Here is a 21,437-nt window from a genome sequence, read left to right on the forward strand (position 1 = left end):
CTTCCCAATGCTGAGTCTGAGGATTTCTCCAAGTCATCACCTACTTCTGGGATGTCCCAGACACGTCTGTGAACACTGTGAGGGCTTTGAGTGGCCTATGGCTCATTTTCTCATGAGGAATGAGGTAGACTTCCTCATTAAACAGCTTGTGTGATGTGGTGTAGACTGATATTTGTCCACTGTAGCTGTCCAGAGATAAGTGGAGGTTGGCATTGCTCTGGAGCAGGTGCTCAAACATCTCTTTGGTCAACTTCTCGGGAGAGTTCTTTCCCTCCTTAGAAAGTTTGACTGGGAGGTGAATACACACAAAGTCATAACCAGCCAGCTCACGCAGTCTTACCCTGGCTTTCTGGATAAGCTGAGCCATCAGCTCCTGTGGCTTGGTGATGGTCTTGGATCGCTAGTGGGAGAGGAAAACCCACTCTATGATTAAGAGTGGATCTTTCTGCGCTTTGACTGATTGGAATATTAAACCATGCGAGTGCGGCAGCTTTCCAAGGACAATGAATTTGAAAGGTTGCTCAAGCTGATAACAGTGAGCCTGCTTCTCGGCCAAAGCCTTCTGTGCCTTTTCAATTGCAGCCTTTGCCTCTGGGGTCAGTTCCCTGGGAGAAACCAGCTCCCTCTCCCCCTTCAGTAAATTGAGGAAGGGGCCTAGGTCCTCATTGGTGAGGCCTAACCAGGGCCTGACCCAGTTCAGAGACCCACACAAGGAATGGAGATCCGCTAGGGTTTTGTGATGACTAATGATTTCCAATTTCTGAGGAACAATGGTCCGGGCAGTGATCTCCAAGCCCAGGTACTTCCAAGGATGCATCCTTTGGACTTTGTCTTCCTGCAGTTGGAATCCAGCAGAGGTTAAAACTTTAACCACTAGGTCAAGTGTGTGTTGGAGTATAGAGTCATCGGGGCCGCACACAAGCACATTGTGCTGGTTTTATTTGGGGAGAACAGACTTAGAGAGAAGTTCTCTCTATGAGAACTTATTCTGGGAGTTGATGGGACCAATTTAAGGCTGGTTTGGTTATTGATAGCTTGAAGAATTAATTGGAGAAAGTTAGTTCACTCCGTGAACACACATTTTGAAGGAGGTAACCCGGAAAAGAGCTTTTTTTTTTTTTTCCAGCAGCTGTGCAGGTAAAACCGCCTGGCCTAGCTCCACTGCACGCCTGTGGGCCTGGCAGGGGGCAGGGCCAGGCCCCTTGTCTGGGGAGCTGGCATGTCCTGGCAGGGAGGAGGGGTGGCCATCCATAGTGGCCAGGGAGACCCAGGGAGGCTGACTGAGATCCCAGTCGCTCCCCCTCTTTCCCCTTTCCAGCAAGGCTGAGATTCCGAGATCCTGGCACAGCTCCAGCATTGCGGCCTTGCTTTCTTCATGTAAAATCTTAACTCTTTCAATGCTCAGATGAGACTTGCAGACTTTTTAATCCTCCCTGGAGTGAGAAGGAAAAAAATTAAAGAGCTTATTTTCTTTAGATGGAAGGAGAATGACAAGATGCTGTGAAGATGGCTGAAAAATCCTTTTGTAAGATTGTAGGGATGGACTGACATTGCACTGAATATTCCTTTAAACCATAGAGAAAAGCATGGGAGGTGGGAGATGTTCCATTTGATAGATTGTTAATCAAAAGCATCTGTGTTTAGAATCCTTTGCCCTGAGGAAAAAAGGGGATCTCTATTTCTGGAGATGAAGCATGAACAGAGAGAGAGATTAAGAGAATTTTTGGTTTGGAACCGTTCATTCTTAAAAGTAATATCCCATGAGTTTAACACAGCCCATAAACACAGCTTTAGGAAAGCTGCGAAAATGGGAAGAGCCTCATGATTTCTAAGTTGTTTTCCTGGGTGGATACAAATCGTGAGAAGTGAACCCATGAGACAATTGGGTATTTTTCCCTCCTTGTCAAAAAGTCTCTATGGCCTGACAAGAAAAACTTCTCTCTCTGAAGTGAACTGATAAAAGGACTATTTAAGTTAGAAACTGACTGAAGTAGTTTTTTGTATGTTTGTCTTGTTGTTATGAAGGTTAGGAGAGGGGAGGAAAGAGTGGTCTGAAGATCTTATTCTGAATTTGTTTTTCTTTTTCTTTGTGTAGTTAATAAAGTTTTTTATACCCTTTTAAATTTTAAGCCTGCCTTGCTCTTTTGCTCCTGGTTCTGTCTCACAACAGAAAATGAGTATATTTAAATTGGCAAGTCAAAAGTATAACACACATCATCCATGTAGTGGAGGATGACGGCTTCCCTTCTTTGGATGCACACTGGGGACAGCAATGAGGCCACGTGCCACTGGCAGATGGAAGGACTGCACTTCATGCCTTGTGGCAATACTTTCCAGTGGTAGCGCTTCATTGGGGCTTCTCGATTGATGGTAGGAACCGAGAAGACAAACCCTGGGGCATCTTCTAGGTGTAGGGGAATGTGGAAGAAACAGTCCTTTATGTCCAGGATAGCCAATTGTCAATTTTGGGGAAGCACCGTTGGGGAAGGCATCCCGGGTTGGAGTGACCCCATGTCCTCAATCACTTTGTTTATTTCCCTGGAGGTCATGAAGGAGCCACCACTTATCCTTCCCTGGCTTCTTAATCACAAAGACCGGGAAATTCCAAGGGCTGGTTGTTTCTTCCATGTGGACTTCGGTCAATTGCTCCTTGAGTGCTTTAAGCTTTTCCTTACTTAGTGGCCAGTGATTAACCCAAACTGGAGTGTCATCCAGCCACATTAACTTCTGGGTAGGGCACTCCACAGTGGCCACCTCTAAAAATCCTGGGGAGTCTTAGAGATAACTAATTTGACCCCCCACTGGGACATGGTGTCTCTCCCCCACAGGGGGCACTTGTAGTCGGTGACAAACGGACGAACACTGGCCAATTTTCCATACGGCCCTTCGATTTGCACGATGCTTTTTTGAGATCCTTGCCAATCTGACCCCTCCTACACCTTGGATTTTGCCAGCCATGGGTTGCAATTCCCATTGTGACGGCCACACCCTCTCAGGTATGATAGTCACATCTGTCCCCGTGTCAAGTAACCCTTCCACATGGACATGATCTGTTCCACAGGTTAGGTTGCATCCCATAATGGGTTTTTCCTTGCCAACCACTTCTGCTCAGTAGACGCCAGGTGCTTTTTCATCTACTGGGACCTCTGCTGGAATGGGAATGGCCTGGGTGAGGATTTGCCCCTTGGCCAAATACAAGGGTGGCTGAGGACAGGGCGCCAGGAGAATGAGGTGAGTTATGTTTCTCTTGATAGTCATGGGAGCCACCTCAGTCTCCAGGGGTGTGTGTGCGGTTTCCCCAATAACAAAATACTCACTGTCCAGTCCCGTATGGTTTATCATCACTTCCTGTGAGTGGTCCATCAGGTCCACTCCGATGACCGTCCAACTGGTAAACCTGAAAAGAAAGGCTTTGGTAGTCACGAGCTTGAAACGCCCGTGAGGCTGCCAAACTTTGTTACTACAGTTTTCATTTTTATTTTTCTGCTGACCTGTATTCCACTTCCCTTCCTCGCCCTTTTTTTGTTACAGGAGAGGTTTTTCCCACTGTGGAGCCCTCCCCCTTTTTTGTTAAGTGTCCTGGGGTACAATGCAAAAATGTGTATTCTATCACCATCTGTTAAAATGTAGGAGGGGTGGTGATCCTTATCTCTATGGGAGATATCCTCTGCTGATGTGCCATCTGATAAAAACAGGAGGATGATCATCGTTATCTTTTCACAACCCATCCTTCCTCCAGAAGATATATTCTGTTAATGGGCCATTAAGTCCTATTGTGTGACTGATAAGATTACATCATCCCATTGGGAGATGCCCCAGCCAGGGGCCGGAGCCAAGCCTTTCCTACCTAGATAAAAAAACTGGGGTTTGGGATGCGAAGTCAGTCCTTTCCACTGGATCCCAGAGGAAAGTCGGACCATTTCCACATCATCGCTGGATCTTCGGAGGAAAACTGCACCTTCTACAGGAGCACTGCTTCAACAGAACCACATCTGTCATCCAGGAGGACTGCAGCCACTATTTATACGGACTGCTACCAACACCCTGACTGACAGGGTGCCAGGTTGTATTTCTGACTTTGTCGGTGCTTTTTCTTTTATATTATTGCATGTATTTTATTTTTTTCTCTTTTCTCCTATTAAATTGTATTACTGACTTGGAGTCTCGCACTGGTTTTACTTTCAAACCAATACATTAAGAGAGAGCCTTTTTGCACTGTAGAGCCTGCTGTATTTATATCATGGCGTGAGGCTGGTCCGTGCTCTGGTCTTAGTTTTTTTGTTTGTTGGTTGTTCCTTCTTTTTGGTTTTTCTTCTTTTGCTGTTGGCTCTGAGGACAGTCTCTGGAGAAGTGTCCTGGCTTTTTACACTGGAAGCAGATGACCTGTTCAAGCTGTTCTGGTGACCCCTGTTGCCTCTTTACTTCCGGTGTTACAGATGCTGCAGTCTTTGGGTTTGTCAGTCCTAGCCTTTTCTCTGGTGCACTGAAGAGCTCCACTTCCTTGGCACATGCTTCAGTCATCTGTGCTATTGTAGGTGGAGGATCGAGAGGCAGTCCCAAGCTAACGTTGCTGCAGGCTTCGTTGGCATTTCTCTGAGCCATCTCCTTAATTAATTCTGCCTGTGCTACCAGGTCTTCCACTTGCCTCTCCACTTGTGCACAAAGATGATCAAGAAACTGCAAAAAAACTCTCTGAGGCAAACTGTTTAATAATAACATAACTAACCTTAGTTTCAGCTGTTGGCAATTGGTTAAAAACCTTTTCTGCAGCTCCACAGATTTTGTCTAAAATGAATTTGGATAACACCCGAGCTTGGTCCTCGGTGTTAGACTACTTCCCCTCACTGCATAGATGTTCATAGGTGATGTCATTTCCATCTGCATCTGTAGCACCCTGGGTGCTTTGCTTAAGCTCCTTTAGGAGTTCCTTCAGAAATCTCTTCAAAGTGCTTTCCCACAGATCGAACTCTGAGGGGGTTAGGAGACACTGGAAGAGATCTCAGAGATCAACCAGGACTAATTCATGGGATCTTAGGGTAGCTTTCAGCATTCCCTTAAAGATCCCACTACCTTGGTCAAACTCCCTTTGGGTTTTGCAAATTTCCTTTTTGTTTTGGTAGGAGAAAGGCTGATAGCTTCTACTTCCATTTCTCCTACCAGTATATATGACAGGGGCAGCTGAGGGTATGGCTTCCTCGACCTGGTTTTGATCTCCAGGGTCCTTCCCCCCGGGGTCCCCCCACTTGGTGTTCCCCCCCTGCCCCCATCACTGTGGGAGCTGGGAAGGGTCCCACCCCCCTCCCTGCAGAAAACCGGGAGGCAGCCCCCCCCCCTCCTCTTCCCACTGGAAACAGGATGGGGCCCACCCCCCCTTTGCAGCGTGACTCAGAGGGGGCCCACCCCACCCTGCACAGTAGACTGGAGGCGGGCCCCCCACCTCCCCACTGGGACTGGGAGGGGGAGCATGGGAAACAGTAATAGGAGAAGAGGTGGAGTTGCCAGGGAAGGAGGCACAACCGTGGGAACTAGGATTGCAACATCTGTAGGCAGGGTTATGGGATGACATCATGCAGGGCAGGAACATGGAGGAATAGGTGTCCAAGGAAAGGAAGGGATTGTGGGATGGTAAAGGTAAGATGGAGGATCGGCCACGTGGCCAGTGCCATCGTGGATCCCTGCCACGCAGTGGCTGCCATGTGGATGGGAGGAGTCATCTTTAAAACTAACAAAATGCTGAACTGGGGTAGAGGGGTGCAGGGAAAGTACTCTGTCAGTCTGCCCACAACTGCCAGAGTCAGGGTGCTGGGTGGGAGGCAGAGGGCCAGGGATACAGCGGCTGTTCCCAGTTCCCTGCGTTTCTTGGGGTGCCTCGTGCGTCTCGTCCAGCTCAGGGGCTAAGGGCATGGGAGGAGGGTTAGGGGAAACTGGGGTAGTTTGTTGTGGCTGTCCTTTCACTTCCCTTTTAATCAATTCCTTGCAAACTAAAAGGAACAAAGGAAAAAATTTTGATACTGTTTTGTCTCCCTGCTCCACTTTAAGAGTCAATAGGTTTCCAATTTTCTCCTAGGAAGAGAATGAAATCTACATTTTGCAGGGTATACTGAGGGAAATGAAGAGATAACCAGCACACAAACTGCTTTAACTGTTTCCCAGAAATTGCAACATTTCCATTACTTAAGATATCCTGAAGTTGGGAATATATACTCCTTTGTTGTGCAGAAAGTCAAGAGCCCATTCTGATGTTAAAAACAATCTGCGCTATCAAAATCTACCTTTCTCTGCAGTAAAATTGTTCACAACCAGCTTAGGGACAGGTCTGGCATCTTCTCCTCCCCAGGTGACGCTGGGGTAGGAGGAGAGACCGCACCAACAAGCCGCGCGGCTTTTAAACTGTCACTGGTAGAGCCCCGCAGCTACTCCGCAGCTCACACTGGGCTGGCCCCACGCCGTGTGGCCCCGCGCTGCCTGAACCAGAGTGCAGCTGCTCCTGGCGTGTGGAAACCACGTGCAGCCCCCATGTGTCACCGCTCCCGGAGCCACCACCTTGTCCCACGCGGGAACCAACCCTCAACTGCTATAGGGGGCTATGGGGTCCCCGCTAACACATGCGAGAGGTATTCACCCCCTCCTGGGGACCTTGCCTGGCTGGAACTGCTGCAGAGAGTCCTTCGTCCTGACTGACCTGTCTTTGGGCTAGACCGGCTACTGGCCCCTCTTTGTTGGTGGTTGCTGCGCAAAAAGCAGCCCTTGCTGTCAGAGTAGCTGAACAGTCCAAAGACTTATAATTCACTAGTGGAATCCAGCCTCTTCAAAGGCTTCTGACCTTGCGGGAAGCCTCATGTTGGAGCACCAGATGTCGGTTTTCTTCTTTTCCCTGGGTCCTCTATGTTAGCTCTGGACCGTGGGGGATAAGGATACTGACAAGAACAAGGGCAAAAGACCAAAGGAGACTCATTCTTCCTGGGACCAAGGTCCCACTTTAATGTAGAATGCTTCTAAGGGAAGAAGACAGAGAGGGCAGCAAATGACAGACAGTTTTAAACCCTGGGGAAGGGCAGGGGAGGAACAGGAGCCCGACCAATGGGGTGTAGCTGAAGGGGAGGGGCGAGGGGAGGGCGAAACCATCACCATATCTTGAGGGAGTACAGAATGAACCATTTAGTGCAATAGAACAATCACTAGCCCTGTGATACAAAGCAAACTATTTAGTGCAAACAACTACATAGTGCAATACAACACTTGGACACCACCCACTCCTCATAGTTGTTTCCCACACTAAGAACAGAAAATCTTTCCTCTCCAGCAACACAACCCACCTCCTTTCAGACAACAAGGCTGAACTCCAGACCAACAATTGACATAACCTACACTGACTCACTCACACTCACTCACTCTGCCCCTTTCTGCCCGCTCCCATCACTGGGCCACAGAATGCAGACAGAGCCCCGCGCCTGCCCTGCACTCACTCTGTGTCCACTGTAGGAGTGTGTGCTGGGCTTTGCACCACTAATTAGTGGTTTGTCATCAGTCTTGTCTATTTTTGTTCGGAGTCAGAATTATTAGAAAGGTGAATGAGACGGTTTCTCATGTTCGGACTTGGATGTTTATTATATCTTATCAAAGAATTACAGAAAGTCCAACAGCACCTCTAGCTCCTTGCTAGAAGTAGGAAAAACGGCCCCAGCTGAGCCTGCTTCAAGGCCTTTTAAAGATAAACAAACCAATAGAGGTTTAACACCTATATTATTTATTCTTTTGACCAAATAATAGATTCCCATGAGCCTTAGAGTGACTTTTGACTGATCAATCCAACGGTTACTACCTAAGTTCCGTGAAGAAGAAGGAAGAATAAGATGAACAAAGAAAAGACACCACTCAAAATTCTCCATCTTGTCCCATAACCACCACTATACTATAAAACCCTCAAATTTAAAACCTATCACCCAGTGAAAATATAAACATCTAACCCACTACACATTTGTGATTTCTAACTCATTATTTATATTTACAAGTCTTCTCCAAGGTTTCAGGTCCAGAGCAGTATTTTCCAGGGCGTCTGTGCCTGGAAGCACAGAAAGCTCAAAACCTCCAGGTTGCTGAGATCCAACAGTCCACGACACATCTCATTCCCATTCACTCCACTATAATAACAGAATGACAACACAATAAGGTACCTTTACTGTCAGATCACTTGTTAACCTTCATCTGCAGATATTACTTATCAGATAAACAATGCTCTAATTTGGGGCATATGATCAAAATCTCAAATGCTGTTGGCCAACCCCAGATGCTCTTGTATATAGCATGCTTAGGATATTTTCCTAACCTTCAAATCCACACATCCCATCTGGGGGGATTTTCCTAGCCTACATGGACCCCAAACCTCAATCTGGCAACCTTTTTGAAACTGTGGACCCTTACTCCTGTCCCCTGTTTCCTAGTGGACTGCCTAGGAAATTGCTCCCTCTCCTGTCTCTATATTAGGAGTCCAACCCCTCCCTGGGACACAGTCCCAGATACCCCAGGAGATCACTCAGTCTTTGCCTTTCACTTCATCTCTTTGCTGACTGGTGTCCTCACAGAGAGATGGAACCATGGCTAGAAAGACTCTCTACTCATTTCACAGATCCAGACTGTCCAGTCCACGTCTCACACGCATACCAGTCAATCCCCCGTACACCACTCCCTGCACAGTACTTACAGTCCCTTTTCCTCTCCAGGTCTTCGTGCCCAAGAATTGTGGGCCAGTTACCACAGTTTCTTAGGTATCCTTTATCCTTCCCCCTTTCTTTTGCTTTATGAGCCCCTTCTTGTCCATGGGGTGTCAGCCTGCAATCACCGATGATGACAGAATAAGCTGATTGAGCTGCCAAAATCGGAGGGGAGCACCTCTTGCTCAGAATCTCATAGGGCCACAGAGATGAGGCATCCATCCCAGACGACTCCCCAGTTGTGAGAAACGAAGCTCACTCCTCAGTTAAAATTTAAAGAAAATAAGGGACAATAGGGGACAAAGTCAATAAAGCAAAAGTAGCAGCACTGGGTGCTCAACCACAGCCAGAGGCACACCAGTCAACACAGCAACACTCCTTATATACCCTGGGGATTGCATCAGCCAAATATGTATTCATAAACGGTCATACATATTCAAACATTTAAACATAGTTCGTCCTCCATCTCACCTTTTTGGAGCATGTGCAGTTGTCCTAGTCATGGTCGTTTGTTGTCACAGTACAAGCTGGCTTGTACTGGGCAATTAATTCAGCTATAAACAAGAGACCTGGCCTTGTTCCATGGGACAATGATAGGTTATATTCAAACTCAAATAGGGACTTCATCCAATGATATTCCACCCTGGGCTGCAGACATTTCACTGGCCAGGGAGCTGGGCAATGTTAAGGCCAGACCAATCAGCTGTCTGGACCAGGGACTTTTGAATCACCTATATAAGAACAATCTGAACAATAAAACACATTGTTGTCGAATGGAAGCTCTGGGATGTGTGTCTCTGTCTCTGACCCACACCCCACATAACAATTTGTTACTTTTTGACACATTCAACAGGTTTTGATTCCTTCATTGGTTAAATGTTAACATTACAATAACTCTTCACCAGCATTGGTATCACAACCCAACATTTGCATTAAAAGAACTCTAAACTTTAGCAAAACTTCTCTTACAAAAGTCAACATTGTAGAACATGTAGTATTCACTCTAACAATTGTGAAAGCCAACACTGTAATATATTTATCACACTATTAAATAATAATTTCAGCAAAACTTTTGAGACTTCCCTTACCTTGTTGATGCGACATGAGAAACATCCTGGCCATCCAGGAAAAGTGTCTACCAACACCAAAATATACCGGTACCCGTTCTGCCTGGGAAATTCTGCAAAATCAATTTGACAATAATTACGTGGTGAATTCCCCTGGACGTGACCTTCTTCCTTTCTTGGGATTATTTTGCAAGCAAATCACACATTTTTCCATGACTAATCTATTAATTTCTGTCACTTTTGTGCTTACTATATTCCTTTATAAGCTAATCACCATATTCTCTATTTCCCAATGTGTTTCCTGATGTTTTAGTTCTGTTATCTTATACATTAGTTGTGGAGGTGTTCGGGTTTTAGGAGTTCTCCTTTTGTTTTTTTTTCATCTTAAGGAATTTTCCCCCATACGTGTTGCTAGAAGACAATAACAACTGGATACTTAAGAGAGACAAAAGAAGTTGTCAGCTCAAAGGACGGGTGCAGCTGGCTACTCTTTTACCTGAGGTTTCCTACAGTGGGCAGAGATACTGCGAGGCCTTGGGTGCAGCCCCTAGCCCACTTGTGCTCTTGGCATTCAGAGGGGACAGAGGCTGCAGTTGATGTGGGAAGAATTCATCACCACTACGGGGTTCCATCTCCTGCTGCCTTTCTTCCACTGTGAGCTCTGCTCATAAAAGCAGATGTTGCACAGTGTCCTTTTCACCATCTGCTTGAGTGCCTCAGGGAAAACACCCCAGGATCCCGAGCTTCCCTCTCCCTGCCCTGCTTGGAGCTGGGTCACAGCTGCCCTGCCCCCTTAGCAGGCACCCGTCTTTCAAATCAAGACAGGAGGTACAATTAGCTGCCCACATTAAGTTACCAATCATCTGCTGGGATTTTCCATAGTTCCTAATGCTGGGGCTAATTGCCTGTCCTGATTACTATAATTTGGGTTTTGTTCCAGTACATTTAACTTTTTGCTAGGTATCAGTACAAGGATACCTTTTCCAGTGTAAGAAACAAGGTTCACGCTTCAAAAATTTTTAAAAGTTTAATAAGGGATAAAAGGGACAGTATCTAGCACTGGGGTGCCTGGAAAACTGCCAGGAGCACACCATTAGCTTAAAACAATTTTCTTATATACTCTTTCATTACATAGGTTACATACATATTAATGAGGTTTATACGTATTCAGGCATTCCTATGAGTTCTTTCACATGTTCCAGGATTTCTTTTAGCTTTGTTCGACCCTTGATCCATTGTGCAATAGTGCAGATTTGATTTTTGGGAGTCATGTCTGTCATTTCCTCCCAATGTGTATGCCATTTCCTTACAACGGCAGACGGGGAATTATTGATAGCCGCAGGGTCAGTAGCAGTTTTTTCACATCCTTTTTCTGATGTTATCTGTGTGGTTCCTTCAATGTCATCTAATCATACAGACAGTTTTAAGCTATTTCCACAAACTTATCTAAGTCTCTATTGTCGGTTAGTGACAAACAATGTGTTGGTTTGAAAGTAAAACCAGTGCGAGACTCCAAGTCAGTAATACAATTTAATAGGAGAAAAGAGAAAAAAAGATAAAATACATGCAATAATATAAAAGAAACAACCACCAACACAGTCAGAAATACAACCTGACACCCTGTCAGTCAGGGTGTTGGTAGCAGTCCCTATAAATGGTGGCTGCAGTCCTCCTGGATGACAGATGTGGTTCTGTTGAAGCAGTGCTCCTGTAGAAGGTGCAGTTTTCCTCCGAAGATCCAGCGATGATGTGGAAAAAGGTCCGACTTTCCTCTGGGATCCAGTAGAAAGGTTTTCCCTCGGGTCCCAAACCCCAGTTTTTTATCTAGGTAGGAAAGGCTTGGCTCCTGCCCCTGGTTGGGGCATCTCCCAATGGGGTGATGTAATCTTATCAGTCACACAATAGGACTTAATGGCCCATTAACGGAATATATCTTCTGGAGGAAGGATGGGTTGTGAATAGATAACGATGATCATCCCCGATCTTATCAGATGGCACATCAGCAGAGGCTATCTCCCACAGAGATAAGGATCACCACCCCTCCCACATTTTAACAGATGGTGATAGAATACACATTTTTGCATTGTACCCCAGGACATAATCCACCCCTTATTCTATTACCATCTACATCACACCCAAACCAATACCCTCTTACAAATATATAATACGAAATGAAACCTTACATACAGTTCTCACTAAAAATTAGGTCTCCTTGCGGTACACAACGGGTTTCCCCATCTTTCTGCATTACCCACCAAGTGCAACCAGGTCCTTGAGCAAAAACAATCCCACGGATTGGTTTGCCTTTGCCTGTGGTGGGATTAATCCAAACAGTCTTTCCTAAAATACCTTTCATGTGTACCACTGGGACCTTGTCCCCATCCACTGTGTGCAGGGGTTCAGAGTGGGCAGGACCGGCTCGATTGATGGACCCTCGAGTGTTAACCATCCAGGTGGCTTTGGCCAAGTTCATTTCCCAATTTCTGAAGGTTCCACCACCAAGTGCTTTCAAAGTAGTCTTAAGGAGTCCATTACACCGTTCAACTTTCCCGGCAGCTGGCGCGTGGTAAGGAATATGATATATCCATTCAATGCCATGTTCTCTGGCCCAGGTGTTGATAAGGCCATTCTTGAAATGGGTTCGGTTGTCTGATTCAATTCTCTCAGGGGTACCATGCCTCCAAAGGACTTGTTTTTCTAGGCCCAAGATGGTGTTCCGGGCAGTGGCATGAGGCACAGGGTAGGTCTCTAACCATCCTGTAGTTGCTTCCACCATGGTCAGTACGTAGCGTTTGCCCTGGCGGGTTTGGGGAAGGGTGATGTAGTCAATTTGCCAGGCTTCCCCATACCTGTACTTCGACCATCGTCCACCGTACCACAGAGGCTTTACCCGCTTGGCCTGTTTGATTGCGGCACAGGTCTCGCAGTCGTGGATGACTTGTGAGATACTGTCCATGGTAAGGTCCACCCCTCGGTCACGGGCCCATCGGTACGTTGCATCTCTCCCCTGATGACCAGAGGCATCATGGGCCCAACGAGCTAGGAATGATTCTCCCTTGTGCTGCCAGTCTAGATCCACCTGTGATACTTTCACTTTGGCAGCTAGGTCCACCTGCTCGTTGTTGTGATGTTCTTCATTAGCCCGGCTTTTGGGTACATGTGCATCCACGTGTCGAACCTTTATGGTCAATTTCTCTACTCGGGCAGCAATGTCCTGGCAAATCTCAGCTGCCCATATGGGTTTCCCTCTACGCTGCCAGTTGGCCTTTTTCCAGCAATCCAGCCAACCCCACAGAGCATTAGCTACCATCCATGAGTCAGTGTAGAGATAGAGCCTTGGCCACTTCTCTCGTTCAGCAATATCCAAAGCCAACTGGACGGCTTTTAGCTCTGCGACCTGACTCGATCCACCTTGTCCCTCGGTAGCTTGTGCAACTTGTCGTGTGGGGCTCCATACTGCAGCTTTCCATTTCCGGTTAGTGCCTACAATTCGGCAGGAACCATCAGTGAAGAGGGCATATCGTCTTTCAGTCTCCGGTAGCTCATTATATGGTGGGGCTTCGTCAGCATGTGCCACTTGCTCCTCTTCTTCTTCAGAAGACAATCCAAAAGTCTCACCTTCAGGCCAGTTTGTAATTATTTCCAGAATCCCAGGGCGATTTGGATTCCCAATACGGGCGCGCTGAGTGATGAGAGCAATCCACTTGCTCCATGTGGTGTCAGTGGCGTGATGTGTGGAAGGCACCTTTCCCTTGAACATCCAGCCCAGCACTGGTAGTCGGGGTGCCAGGAGGAGTTGTGTTTCTGTGCCAATCACCTCTGAGGCAGCTTGAACTCCTTCATAGGCGGCCAAGATCTCCTTCTCTGTGGGAGTGTAGTTGGCTTCAGATCCTTTGTAGCTTCTGCTCCAGAATCCCAGTAGTTGACCCCGAGTCTCACCAGGCACCTTCTGCCACAGGCTCCAAGACAAACCATGGTTCCCGGCTGCAGAGTAAAGCACGTTCTTCACATCTGGTCCCGTCCTGACTGGGCCAAGGGCTACTGCATGAGCAATCTCTTGCTTGATCTGGGCGAAGGCTTGCTGCTGCTCAGGGCCCCAGTGGAAATCGTTCTTCTTGCGGGTAACCAGGTAGAGAGGGCTCACAATCTGACTGTACTCAGGAATGTGCATTCTCCAAAAGCCTATGGCACCTAGGAAGGCTTGTGTTTCCTTCTTGTTGGTAGGTGGAGACATAGCAGTGATCTTATTAATTACCTCTGTTGGGATCTGACGACGTCCATCTTGCCACTTGACTCCTAGAAACTGAATTTCCTGAGCTGGTCCCTTAACTTTACTTCGCTTAATGGCAAAACCAGCTTTCAGCAGAATCTGGATAATCTTCTCTCCTTTCTCGAAGACTTCCCCTGCTGTGCTGCCCCATACAATGATGTCATCGATATACTGTAGATGTTCGGGGGCCTCACCCTTCTCCAGTGCAGCCTGGATCAGCCCATGACAGATGGTGGGACTGTGCTTCCACCCCTGGGGCAGACGATTCCAGGTGTACTGCACGCCCCTCCAGGTGAAAGCAAACTGAGGCCTGCATTCTGCTGCCAGAGGAATGGAGAAAAATGCATTGGTGATATCGATAGTGGCATACCACTTTGCTGCCTTGGACTCCAGCTCGTACTGGAGTTCCAGCATGTCTGGCACAGCAGCGCTCAGCAGTGGAGTCACCTCATTCAATGCACGATAGTCTACGGTCAATCTCCATTCTCCTTCAGATTTACGCACAGGCCAGATGGGGCTGTTGAAGGGTGAGTGGGTTTTGCTGACCACCCCTTGACTCTCCAGTTTACGGATCATTTCATGGATGGGAATCACTGAGTCTCTGTCAGTACGGTATTGCCGGCGGTGTACTGTTGTTCTGGCAATTGGTACCTGTTGCTCTTCAACTCTCAGTAGTCCCACAGCAGAGGGGTCATCTGCAATACCAGGCAAGGTGCTCAGTTTTTTAATGTCGTCTGTCTCTACAGCAGCTATCCCGAAAGCCCAGCGATATCCTTTTGGGTCTTTGAAGTATCCATTTCTAAGATAGTCTATGCCAAGGATGCATGGGGCGTCTGGGCCAGTCATGATGGGGTGTTTCTCCCACCTGTTCCCAGTTAAACTCACTTCGGCCTCCACTACAGTCAGCTGCTGGGATCCTCCTGTTACCCCAGAAATAGAGATGGATTCTTCTCCTACATACTTTGATGGCATCAGAGTACACTGGGCGCCGGTGTCAACCAAAGCCTTATGTTTTTGTGGCTCGGATGTGCCAGGCCATCGGATCCACACAGTCCAATAGATCCGATTATCCCTCTCCTCTACCTGGCTAGAGGCAGGGCTCCTCTATTCCTGATCCTGGTACACGTTGCTCTCTCCCTGTAAATAGGTTCTTGAGGTTCCTTCAAGAGGATCAGTCATATCATCATTCTGATACTGTCTGGAGTTCTGTACACGAGAGACTGGAGCAGCATTGACTCTAGATGAGCTTCTTGGGGTAGGTGTCCCTCTTTTCAGCTCACGTACCCGGGCTGCTAAGGAGGAGGTGGGTTTTCCATCCCACTTCCTCATGCCTTCTCCATGCTCCTGAAGGAAAAACCAGAGGTTACCTCGTGGAGTGTGTCCTCTCTCCCTGCCTGAGGAACGCCGGCTCCTAATGGCAGAAACTCTTGTTGGTTCTGGAGAGATCTGGTAGTTGTTTTCCTTAAGTTCTTTTTTTAGTTTCTGATGGCCCTCTTCAATCAGGCTTCGGACTTGCTCCACCAGCCTTGTTTCCACGGATGAGACATGGGTACGAAATGGGGCTGTGACAGTGTCCTCATAAATTCTTAGTTTATTGGCCAAGACGCCTACCATGTCCTCACCTTCCCTCCACTGCAGTGTTGCCAGGTAACGGGAATACATCTCTGGTCCAGGCCGTGCAAATCTCAACCACATCTGTGACATGCACCGGACACAGTCTGGGCTCTTAGGAAATCTCTCATCTTCTGAGAAAATTATCTCCAGCACGGCCAGTTCCCTCAGGCATCAGATACCTTGTTCTATTGTGCTCCATTTTCCTTGGTGCACCTGAAGATCTTCTTTACAAAGGTATCTGTCCTTCACACTTGTCAGCAGTCGCCGCCAGAGGCTGAGAGTTTCTTGGGTTCTCCCAATCCCCTGCTCAATGACCACATCCCGGGACAGAGATCCCAGTTGCCTGGCCTCACTTCCATCCAGAATGGTGTCATTGGCTGCAGCGTCCCAGATGCGGAGCAGCCAGGTCAAGATGGACTCATTTGTCTGGCAGGTGAATTCCCTCCGCAGGTCACGCAGCTCACCCAGGGATAGAGAGCGAGTGATGATCTCTGGCTCTGTCACTTCTGCTGGGTGCGAAGGTCCTGCCACGTCCTCGTCAGTCACTATGCGAACTGATTTGCTCTTTGATTTCTTCTTCTGAACGGGGGCAACTGCTACTGGTCTAGGCTGTTCTGGCTCAGTGATGGTTTGTGTGGAGATGCTGATGGTGCTTCTGTCTTTTTTCTCCTCTGTGGCAGACTGCATAGACACGGACACTGTTGCTTTGCTTTTGGCTTTTTCCTCCTCTGTGGCAGTCTGCGTAGACACGGACACTGTTGCTTTGCTTTTGGCTTTTTCCTCCTTTGTGGCAGTCTGCGTAGACACGGGCACTGTTGCTTTTTGTTTGGTTCTTCTCCTCTTTGTGACATTCTGTGCAGTCGTGGACGAAGTTGATTTGTTTCTTTTTTCCTCTTCCTCAAGAATACGCATCAATATGCCATGTAGTGTTCTGTTTCTAAGCATGTTGTAGGCTGTAAAGGCTGTGCAGAGGAGACAAAGCAGAACTAACAACAATATTATGCTGTCCTTAGCATCCAGTGGGAACTCAACATTTCCAAAAACTACTGTATCAGGCCGGAAAGATTGGAAAAAATCATCCTTTACCCCTTCCCCCAAGGGCTGGGTGTGATTGTTAAAACCCCAGATGTAGCAACCTAGACTAGGACAAGCAAACAAAGTCGAGTATATATTCCGTAATATGTTCATTGCCTCAGAGGTTATCATGCAGTAGACATAATAGGCCAGTAAAGCAATTTTTATACCATATCCTGGTCTACACAGGAGCATTACAGCTGGCAGATAGTTCCCCATGTGTGGAAAAATATAGAGAGCAAGATATAAAACCCATGTAAGCATGTTGAGAATCATGGTGAAAACAAAATTTTAATACTGACTTTCCTCAGTACCCTTCGTGCCCCACGTTGGGCGCCAATTAATGTGTTGGTTTGAAAGTAAAACCAGTGCGAGACTCCAAGTCAGTAATACAATTTAATAGGAGAAAAGAGAAAAAAAGATAAAATACATGCAATAATATAAAAGAAACAACCACCAACACAGTCAGAAATACAACCTGACACCCTGTCAGTCAGGGTGTTGGCAGCAGTCCCTATAAATGGTGGCTGCAGTCCTCCTGGATGACAGATGTGGTTCTGTTGAAGCAGTGCTCCTGTAGAAGGTGCAGTTTTCCTCCGAAGATCCAGCGATGATGTGGAAAAAGGTCCGACTTTCCTCTGGGATCCAGTAGAAAGGTTTTCCCTCGGGTCCCAAACCCCAGTTTTTTATCTAGGTAGGAAAGGCTTGGCTCCTGCCCCTGGTTGGGGCATCTCCCAATGGGGTGATGTAATCTTATCAGTCACACAATAGGACTTAATGGCCCATTAACGGAATATATCTTCTGGAGGAAGGATGGATTGTGAATAGATAACGATGATCATCCCCGATCTTATCAGATGGCACATCAGCAGAGGATATCTCCCACAGAGATAAGGATCACCACCCCTCCCACATTTTAACAGATGGTGATAGAATACACATTTTTGCATTGTACCCCAGGACATAATCCACCCCTTATTCTATTACCATCTACATCACACCCAAACCAATACCCTCTTACAAATATATAATACGAAATGAAACCTTACATACAGTTCTCACTAAAAATTAGGTCTCCTTGCGGTACACAACGGGTTTCCCCATCTTTCTGCATTACCCACCAAGTGCAACCAGGTCCTTGAGCAAAAACAATCCCACGGATTGGTTTGCCTTTGCCTGTGGTGGGATTAATCCAAACAGTCTTTCCTAAAATACCTTTCATGTGTACCACTGGGACCTTGTCCCCATCCACTGTGTGCAGGGGTTCAGAGTGGGCAGGACCGGCTCGATTGATGGACCCTCGAGTGTTAACCATCCAGGTGGCTTTGGCCAAGTTCATTTCCCAATTTCTGAAGGTTCCACCACCAAGTGCTTTCAAAGTAGTCTTAAGGAGTCCATTACACCGTTCAACTTTCCCGGCAGCTGGCGCATGGTAAGGAATATGATATATCCATTCAATGCCATGTTCTCTGGCCCAGGTGTTGATAAGGCCATTCTTGAAATGGGTTCGGTTGTCTGATTCAATTCTCTCAGGGGTACCATGCCTCCAAAGGACTTGTTTTTCTAGGCCCAAGATGGTGTTCCGGGCAGTGGCATGAGGCACAGGGTAGGTCTCTAACCATCCTGTAGTTGCTTCCACCATGGTCAGTACGTAGCGTTTGCCCTGGCGGGTTTGGGGAAGGGTGATGTAGTCAATTTGCCAGGCTTCCCCATACCTGTACTTCGACCATCGTCCACCGTACCACAGAGGCTTTACCCGCTTGGCCTGTTTGATTGCGGCACAGGTCTCGCAGTCGTGGATGACTTGTGAGATACTGTCCATGGTAAGGTCCACCCCTCGGTCACGGGCCCATCGGTACGTTGCATCTCTCCCCTGATGACCAGAGGCATCATGGGCCCAACGAGCTAGGAATGATTCTCCCTTGTGCTGCCAGTCTAGATCCACCTGTGATACTTTCACTTTGGCAGCTAGGTCCACCTGCTCGTTGTTGTGATGTTCTTCATTAGCCCGGCTTTTGGGTACATGTGCATCCACGTGTCGAACCTTTATGGTCAATTTCTCTACTCGGGCAGCAATGTCCTGGCAAATCTCAGCTGCCCATATGGGTTTCCCTCTACGCTGCCAGTTGGCCTTTTTCCAGCAATCCAGCCAACCCCACAGAGCATTAGCTACCATCCATGAGTCAGTGTAGAGATAGAGCCTTGGCCACTTCTCTCGTTCAGCAATATCCAAAGCCAACTGGACGGCTTTTAGCTCTGCGACCTGACTCGATCCACCTTGTCCCTCGGTAGCTTGTGCAACTTGTCGTGTGGGGCTCCATACTGCAGCTTTCCATTTCCGGTTAGTGCCTACAATTCGGCAGGAACCATCAGTGAAGAGGGCATATCGTCTTTCAGTCTCCGGTAGCTCATTATATGGTGGGGCTTCGTCAGCATGTGCCACTTGCTCCTCTTCTTCTTCAGAAGACAATCCAAAAGTCTCACCTTCAGGCCAGTTTGTAATTATTTCCAGAATCCCAGGGCGATTTGGATTCCCAATACGGGCGCGCTGAGTGATGAGAGCAATCCACTTGCTCCATGTGGTGTCAGTGGCGTGATGTGTGGAAGGCACCTTTCCCTTGAACATCCAGCCCAGCACTGGTAGTCGGGGTGCCAGGAGGAGTTGTGTTTCTGTGCCAATCACCTCTGAGGCAGCTTGAACTCCTTCATAGGCGGCCAAGATCTCCTTCTCTGTGGGAGTGTAGTTGGCTTCAGATCCTTTGTAGCTTCTGCTCCAGAATCCCAGTAGTTGACCCCGAGTCTCACCAGGCACCTTCTGCCACAGGCTCCAAGACAAACCATGGTTCCCGGCTGCAGAGTAAAGCACGTTCTTCACATCTGGTCCCGTCCTGACTGGGCCAAGGGCTACTGCATGAGCAATCTCTTGCTTGATCTGGGCGAAGGCTTGCTGCTGCTCAGGGCCCCAGTGGAAATCGTTCTTCTTGCGGGTAACCAGGTAGAGAGGGCTCACAATCTGACTGTACTCAGGAATGTGCATTCTCCAAAAGCCTATGGCACCTAGGAAGGCTTGTGTTTCCTTCTTGTTGGTAGGTGGAGACATAGCAGTGATCTTATTAATTACCTCTGTTGGGATCTGACGACGTCCATCTTGCCACTTGACTCCTAGAAACTGAATTTCCTGAGCTGGTCCCTTAACTTTACTTCGCTTAATGGCAAAACCAGCTTTCAGCAGAATCTGGATAATCTTCTCTCCTTTCTCGAAGACTTCCCCTGCTGTGCTGCCCCATACAATGATGTCATCGATATACTGTAGATGTTCGGGGGCCTCACCCTTCTCCAGTGCAGCCTGGATCAGCCCATGACAGATGGTGGGACTGTGCTTCCACCCCTGGGGCAGACGATTCCAGGTGTACTGCACGCCCCTCCAGGTGAAAGCAAACTGAGGCCTGCATTCTGCTGCCAGAGGAATGGAGAAAAATGCATTGGTGATATCGATAGTGGCATACCACTTTGCTGCCTTGGACTCCAGCTCGTACTGGAGTTCCAGCATGTCTGGCACAGCAGCGCTCAGCAGTGGAGTCACCTCATTCAATGCACGATAGTCTACGGTCAATCTCCATTCTCCTTCAGATTTACGCACAGGCCAGATGGGGCTGTTGAAGGGTGAGTGGGTTTTGCTGACCACCCCTTGACTCTCCAGTTTACGGATCATTTCATGGATGGGAATCACTGAGTCTCTGTCAGTACGGTATTGCCGGCGGTGTACTGTTGTTCTGGCAATTGGTACCTGTTGCTCTTCAACTCTCAGTAGTCCCACAGCAGAGGGGTCATCTGCAATACCAGGCAAGGTGCTCAGTTTTTTAATGTCGTCTGTCTCTACAGCAGCTATCCCGAAAGCCCAGCGATATCCTTTTGGGTCTTTGAAGTATCCATTTCTAAGATAGTCTATGCCAAGGATGCATGGGGCGTCTGGGCCAGTCATGATGGGGTGTTTCTCCCACCTGTTCCCAGTTAAACTCACTTCGGCCTCCACTACAGTCAGCTGCTGGGATCCTCCTGTTACCCCAGAAATAGAGATGGATTCTTCTCCTACATACTTTGATGGCATCAGAGTACACTGGGCGCCGGTGTCAACCAAAGCCTTATGTTTTTGTGGCTCGGATGTGCCAGGCCATCGGATCCACACAGTCCAATAGATCCGATTATCCCTCTCCTCTACCTGGCTAGAGGCAGGGCTCCTCTATTCCTGATCCTGGTACACGTTGCTCTCTCCCTGTAAATAGGTTCTTGAGGTTCCTTCAAGAGGATCAGTCATATCATCATTCTGATACTGTCTGGAGTTCTGTACACGAGAGACTGGAGCAGCATTGACTCTAGATGAGCTTCTTGGGGTAGGTGTCCCTCTTTTCAGCTCACGTACCCGGGCTGCTAAGGAGGAGGTGGGTTTTCCATCCCACTTCCTCATGCCTTCTCCATGCTCCTGAAGGAAAAACCAGAGGTTACCTCGTGGAGTGTGTCCTCTCTCCCTGCCTGAGGAACGCCGGCTCCTAATGGCAGAAACTCTTGTTGGTTCTGGAGAGATCTGGTAGTTGTTTTCCTTAAGTTCTTTTTTTAGTTTCTGATGGCCCTCTTCAATCAGGCTTCGGACTTGCTCCACCAGCCTTGTTTCCACGGATGAGACATGGGTACGAAATGGGGCTG

The 21,437-nt window shown here is 47.8% G+C and overlaps 1 long non-coding RNA gene across 2 annotated transcripts in view; it reads right to left on the reverse strand.

Annotated features, from left to right (window-relative positions):
* Positions 1-7,009: 7,009 nt before the first annotated feature.
* Positions 7,010-21,437, reverse strand: part of LOC148220358 (uncharacterized) — a 37,668-nt gene continuing 23,240 nt past the window's right edge. The window contains exons 2-4 of one of the 2 annotated variants that reach the window (XR_015798906.1): positions 9,800-9,891; positions 8,702-8,969; positions 7,010-8,141 (exon numbers count right to left, since the gene is read on the reverse strand). This is a non-coding gene — a long non-coding RNA (uncharacterized LOC148220358). Of the gene's footprint in view, positions 8,142-8,701; positions 8,973-9,799; positions 9,892-21,437 lie in introns of both variants that reach the window. The other variant, XR_015798905.1, reaches the window with a different exon arrangement.

Source organism: Sturnus vulgaris, chromosome W, assembly GCF_052056855.1.
Source record: "Sturnus vulgaris isolate bStuVul1 chromosome W, bStuVul1.hap1, whole genome shotgun sequence".
NCBI classification, from domain to species: Eukaryota; Metazoa; Chordata; class Aves; order Passeriformes; family Sturnidae; genus Sturnus; species Sturnus vulgaris.